Below are 7648 nucleotides of genomic sequence, written 5' to 3'. Positions count from 1 at the left end.
TAAAGTAAAAATGGCTCCTTGATCCAGGGCTGCAGAATAGATATTATGTTAGCAGGCATTAAAACAACATTAATCTCATTATACTTGAGTGACCAAGTGAATTGTCAATGAGTAGTAATATGTTGCAAGAAATCTTTTTTGCTTTCTTTTTATTCCTGAGCAATAGGTCTCAACAGTCGATTTAAAAGATACAGTAAACCATGCTATAAACAGATATGCTATCATCCAGGCTTTGTTGTTCCATGTACAGAACACAGGCAGAGTAGATTTAACATAATTCTTAAGGATTCTAAGTTTTTCGGAATTTACCATGAGCTTTAGCTTCAACTTAACGTCAGCAGCCGCATTAGTCCCTAGAGAGTCAGCCTCTCTGCAGTTTTGAAGCCAGGTGTTGATTTCTCCCCTCTAGCAATGAAAATCCTAGATGGCACCTTCTTCAAATAGAAGGCTGTTTCATCTACATTACAAATCTGTTTTTAGCGTAGCCACCTTAGTTAGTTGTCTTAGCTAGATCTGGATAATTTGCTACTCCTTCCACATCAGTGCTTGCTCCTTCACCCTGTACTTTTATATTATGGAGATGGCTTCTGTCTTAAAACATCATGAACTAAACTCTGGTAGCTTCCAAGTTTTTCTTCTGCAACTTCCTCACCTCTCTCAGCCTTCACAGAATTGAAGAAAGTTAGGACCTTGCTCCAGATTCGGCTTTTGGCTTAAGGGAATGTTGTGGCTGGTTTGATCTTCTATCCAGACCACTGAAACTTTCTCCAGATCAGCAATAAGGCTGTTTCACTTTCTTATTCATGTGTTCACTGGAGTAGCACTTTTAATTTCCTTCAACAACTTTTCCTGTGCCTTCACAACTCGGCTGTTGGCCACAAGATGACTAGCTTTCTGCTTACCTCAGCTTTCGACATGCCCTCCTCACTAAGCTTAATCATTCTAGCTTTTGCTTTAAAGCGAGAGACATGACACTCTTCATTTCACTTGAATATTCAGAGGCCATTGTAGGTTACTAATTGGCCCAGTTCCAATATCATTGTGTCTCAGGGTATCGGAAGGTCCAAGGAGAGGGACAGAGATGGAGAAACAGCCGTAGGTGAACCAGTCAGAACTCACACAACATTTAATGATTGATTCTGCCATCTTCTTTGGGTATGGTCTGTGGTGCTCCAGAACAAATGCAATAGTAACATCAAAGATCACTGATCACAGATCACCATAACAAATACGGCTGATCCTTGAACAATGAGGGGGTTAGGAGTACTGACCCCTTGCACAGTCAAAAATCTGCATATAAATTTTGACTCCTCCAAAACTTAATTACCAATAGCTTCTACTGACTAGAAGCCTTACCAGTAACATAACTACTAGATATTTACTGAATATCTAGATCATTTCAAAATAAAAAAATGAAAGATTAATTACTTAACATAGGTTCTACTTTTTAAGCACCCTTATTACAGGGAAACTAAAAATAAATTTATCTGTTAGTAAACAGTTTTTACTACTATATTACATGTTCTGTCTTTTATTAGAAGACCGTATTATGAAGAAGCACGTTTCAAGAAATTATAAAAGATATTCATAAATTTGCCAATCTGAAGAATGTTGGTTTAACAGTTCAAAACTACTAACTTCGTTTTCATTACAAATTAAGGTCTGTAAAGCTAAGACTTTTAATTGTTAGAATTTATAAAACTCAACAGCCCCAAAAAACAAAAAATCCAATTAAAAATGAGCAAAAAAAGGGGGGGAAGAAGACATGAATAGGCATTCTCCCAGAGAAGACAGACAGATGGCCAAAGGGAACATGAAAAGATGCTCAAAATTACTCATTATCAGGGAAATGCAAATCAAAACTACAATGAGATATCACCTCACATCTGTCAGAATAGCTAAAACCAACAACATAAGAAATAACAGGTGTTGGGGAGGATGTGGAGAAAAAGGCACACTCGTGCACCCGTTGGCAACAATGCAAACTGGTGCAGCCACTGTGGAAAACAGTAGAGGTTCCTCAAACTAGAGTGTATTATGCTAAGTGAAATTAGTCAGATAAAGATGAATATCATATGATTTTACTCATATGTGGAATTTAAGAAAAAAACAGATGAACATAGGGGAAGTGAAGGAAAAATAACATAAAAACAGAGAGGGAGGCACCATAAGTGACTCTTAAATACAGAGAACAAACTGAGGGTTGCTGGAGGGGTTTTGGGTGGGGGATGGGCTAAATGGGTGATGGGCATTAAGAAGGACACTTGCTGGGATGAGCACTGGGTGTTATATGTAAGTGATGAATCACTAAATTCTACTCCTGAAATCATTACTACACTATAAGTTAACTAACTTGGATATTAAAAAAAAATAAATATTTTAAAAAGTTAAAAATAGAACACTACCCTATGGTCCAGCAGTTACACTACTGGGTATTTACCCAAAGAATACAAAAACACCAATTCAAAGGGATACATGCACCTCTATGTTTATAGCAGCATTATTTTCAAGGACCAAGATATAGAAGCAGCCCAAGTGTCCACTGATAGATGAATGGATAAAGATGTGGTATGTGTGTGTGTATATATGTATATGTATACACATATGTGTGTATGTGCATATGTATATATGCACACATATGTGTGTGCACACATGTGTGCATATGTATATATGTACACATATGTGTATATGCGCATATGTATATGTGCATATGTGTATATGTATATGTATATATGTGTGTGTATATATATACACACACCTAGACACACACACACACAATGAAATATTATTCAACCTTGAAAAAGAATGAAATACTGTCATTTGCAAAGACCTGACTGGAGCTAGAAAGTATAATGCTAAGCAAAATAAATCAGTCAGTGAAAAGCAATTACTGTATGATTTCACTCATATGTGGAATTTAAGAAAAAAAAAAGCAAAGGAAAAGAGAGAGAGAGAGAACCCAAGAAACAGAATCTAATTATAGAGAACAAACTAATGGTTACCACAGGGGAGGTGGGTGGGGGGATGGGTGAAATAGATGATGGGAATTAAGGATTGCACTTGTTGTGATGAGCATTGGGTGATGTATGGAATTGTTTAAAGGAAAAAAAAGGAATTCTAATTGTTACATGTGATTAAAACTACTATAAATAGTAAGGATATCATCTAAGGTTGACTTAATGGAGTCACTAAAGCCCCTGGGAAATATTAGCCTTGTACCTTGTTTACAGGGTTCTCAGAAGCCTTAGCAGAACTAAAACTGCCCTTTTTCTTGAAGCCCTGTAAACTGAATATGAACAACTTGATATAAACTTTAGAGAAATTACGATAATAGCTCAGGTATGGATAATCTTCAAGTCAGTTACTATGTGGGCACTCAAAAAATCAACCGAGATACTCAGACTGCAAACCAGGAATATCCATTAGATTGTAACTCCCTGTTTTCACTCCACCTGAAGATGATTCGAGACAGACATCTAAAAATATCAACTGGCTGCCTTCAGAACTCAGAAACAGGGTTTATAATTTGTTACAATCATAAACCATTGCTTTTTCTTTGTTTCCACAGAAAGGCCTTATTAAATGCTTGATTGCAAGCATAATATAGGCCTGTATTTGGGAGCCTACATCATTGCCTCCTAAAATGTGTTTAATGGAACCCACCTATTCTAAGGACTAAGAGACTGGTTCAATGAAATGAAACAATCTACCAACTCAATATCTGGAATATAAAATTTCTTGGAGAAGTTTCAAAGGTGGGCCTGTAAGGGAGCAAATGTTGCCATCCCAAAAGGTGTCTAATTGGCTTGCGGATTTTTTTAGGCTGATTATTTTTAAGAAACAGAATTTTTCTTTTGGTTTCACCCCTAACTGCCTAAAATAATTTAGATAGAAGACCTTTTCCAGGAAGGAAGCTATCACCATAAATAACTATAGTGTAATATGAACTAGGTATGGCAGAAAGGGAGAAACCTAACAATGCCTGTTTAAGTTCCTTCTTCCTATGAATTGCCTTCCTTCCCTTAAAAAAAATATTTATTTATTTTTGAGGGGTGGGGTGCAGAGAGAGAGGGAGACGCAGAATCCAAATCGGGCTCCAGGCTCCAAGCTGTCAACACAGAGCCCGATGCAGGGCTCAGACTCACAAACTGTTTTATCATGACCTGAGCCGAAGTCAGACATTTAACCCACCTAGCCACCCAAGCACATCTTCCTTCCTTCCCTTTGAGGCTTTAGACCCCTACCACATTTTCATTAGTCAAGAATGACATATATAACTCCATTTTGCCAAACTGTTTTGGGGATCTCTCCTGTTTATGTAGATTCCCTGTATGTATGTAATTAAATTTTATTTTCTCCTGTTAATTGGTCTCATATAAAATTAATTCTTAAACTAGCCAGGAGAACCTTAAAAGGTAAAGTAAAAACCTTTCTTCCCCAACAATACTCTTTTCAATTAGTTCCTAAAAACAGGGGCATCGAGAGGATGTAATAAAAAATTACTAACGTCAGATGCTGATAAAGAATGAATTTTGCATAAGATAAAATAAGTTTTCCCTCTGTTGTAGGAAAGAATTAAGCAGATGAAAGCCAACGTTTTTCACTATTCTTTCTTACTTCTTTCACTGGCATAAGAGAAAATTGGTACACTATTCATTTCGTCACCAACTGGGGTGTATATTTTGACCCTATAATTACAAAATGTTCAATCAAATGAGTTTATATATATCATTAGTCTGGGGTCTGTGTATGTGTGTGTATTTAATTTTAATTTGATAAAATTAATAATTATTAATTTTCCCAATATTCTGAGGTACTTAGTTAATATTTATGAATATAATCAGTCATATAGTAGGTACTTAGTTAATATTTATGAATATAATTAAAGATAAGAGAATAATGATTTAAAAAATATAATCAGTGTGGGGGCGCCTGAGTGGCTCAGTCGGTTGAGCGTCTGACTCCGGCTCAGGTCATGATCTCACGGTTTGTGAGTTCGAGCCCCACATCGGGCTCTGTGCTGACAGCTCAGAGCCTGGAGCCTGCTTCCGATTCTGTGTCTCCCTCTCTCTCTGCTCCTCTCCTGCTCACGCTTAGTCTCTCTCTGTCTCTCAATAATAAATAAACGTTAAGAAAAAAAAATTAAAAAAAATATATAATCAGTGTGTTGGATATAATGATATAACATGTATATTTGTATGAAGATTACTTAAACATGTATCTTCCCAGAAGGAAACGTAGATTAATTAAATGTAAACATACATTTCAGACTTGGATTTGTGCTAAAAATATGCTTGAGAATATGTGTGGGAAGGAAAATGTGGGTAAAATTTTGTATTGCTTTGTTTGCTTTGTTTTACTTGGTCATTTTTTTTATATCTCGCAGGTATAATTTTCCTTTAAATTATAATTTACACTATTAAATTCATATACATGAATTTATTTTATTAACAATTATTATATAAAAATACTGCAGTTCAAGACTGCTCTAGACCACATGACTATGAATTTTACTTTTTACAACATGTTCTTTTAAAACCTGCTAAAAAATAATGACCTTTTGTTTCTCCTCCATATTACCTTTCAGGGTGTGTTTACCATTAATCTGTACCCAATTAACACTTCATACTAATTCCTCAGGCATTCATGAGCAGGGAATTATAAGGACTAATTCCCCTGAAAGTCAGAGAGAAACAGTGAGTCATTGGGAATTAAAAGAACTATTATTTGATTTTTCTTTAAATGTTAAATAGGTTTTAAAGAAGCATTTATCAACAGGTAGTATGAGAAGCAAACCCTTTAATATGGATAATGAAGAACAAACACTGGCAACTAAAACTTGCTGCACACAGAACTGCCTTGAGCAACCATACAATTCATCATCTAAACTTTATCCTTTTGAAAGGGTGCTATTAATTACAATGAGTCCATATGTGTGACCTGTGTCTGTGACAGGCAGATAGGATGTGTGATCATCTCAGTACTGCCTACTGAGAAGTTTTCAATGTATATCAATACAAAGGTAACAGCTTGGCTATTATGGCAATTTCTCAAAGGCAACAAGTAACATGGTGTCAGCCATCTCTACACTGAGACAGCTCCTTAAAATTTTAAATAATAATTCAAATGTTAAATAATAATTAAAAATAGACGCTTTGAAAATCACTGGACAATTGGTATGGTAACATCTTGTTACTTTTTAAATGGACATTTTCTTTATATTTAAAGCCAGAAAGAAAGAAGTCTGAGAAATAAAATGAGCTATTAATAATTTCCTTCAGAGTAAGAAATATTCTGAATGTATTCTGACAAAAAGGAAACAGAATACAATTCATTAAAGTATTATCTACATTATAGAAGTTATTTCATGTTTCTTAATCCTATTAAAATAGCTTTAAAGAAAAAATGTAAAATAAAATAGCTTGAAAGAATAAAATATAGGAGATAAACCTTAATCATAATTTTAGCATGTGACACAAAATAACATTTTTGTCAATGGAATTCTGCTGGAAATATCACTTTCTTTAAAAAAAAAGTTTTACAATTTAAATATATTCTAAATAGCTTTAAATGGTTATTATATCTAACCTACTTGTTTCATATTATTGCTCTCTAAAGAAGCAAAATATTAGTCCTATTATATGGCTTTGCATCATGTATTTACCTTTAAATTAAATAATATTGAAAATTAGTGGGGATTTTGGCATGAAGTTCATGTCACACTCAAAATAACTGATGATAATTTAATGAAGGGACTATTTTCCAAGGTGTGGCCAAGGGCCAAAAAGAGCAACGAAATTTACCACTCCTGTAACTGAGCTGACAAGAGGAAGAATTGATGGCTGGCACCCAGAGGTAATATTTTTACCAGTACGAAGTGTTCTTCCTACAATCTCTCACTGACCAGGGCCATAAGACTGCAGAGTACTACGAGCGTCCCTAGTGAATTACCCTGGATTCTTGATATCACTTATACATAGAATCTAAGGAAAACAAACTTAGAGAAACAAAGAGTAGAATGATGGTTGCCAGGGGCTGGGGAGTGGAAGGAAATGGAGAAATACTGGTGAAAGGGTACAAACTTCGGTTATAAGAAAAATAAGTTCTGGGGATCTATTGCACAGTATGGTGATTATAATTAACAATACTGTATCATGTTCTTGAAAGTTGCTAAGGAGATCTTATATGCTATTATCACACACGCACACACACACACACACACACAAAAGATAATTATGTGAGGTGATGGAGGTAACTAACCATATTGTGGCAACCATTTTGCAATATACAAATATACCAAACTGTCACATTGTCCACTTTAAACTAACACAATGTTAAATGTCAATTACAACTCAATAAAGCTAGGGGGAGGGGCTCCTTGTAGGTATTCTGTAGCAACAATTGGGATTTACTACATTGGCCAATAATGCACCCTCATTCTTCCAGAGGATCACAAAGTGATGAAGCAGAGTCACATTTAATGTTCCACTTTTGCTATCTTGACATCTTAATAATCTTAGCTTTGAACATGTATTTTGTATGATAAATCTGTTGGGACATTTGAATACACGTATGAGCAGAGGAGATATGTGTACTATGCATTTTCACCACTGTTTCTTATCTCTTAGTCTGCATATAGTATTTTCAA

This window comes from Lynx rufus, unplaced genomic scaffold, assembly GCF_022079265.1.
Source record: "Lynx rufus isolate CCGP_SWC_20201006 ecotype Redwood Valley unplaced genomic scaffold, mLynRuf1.p SCAF_2, whole genome shotgun sequence".
Classification (NCBI taxonomy): domain Eukaryota; kingdom Metazoa; phylum Chordata; class Mammalia; order Carnivora; family Felidae; genus Lynx; species Lynx rufus.
The sequence above is the reverse complement of the archived record's forward strand: the minus strand, read 5'-3'. Positions refer to the sequence as shown.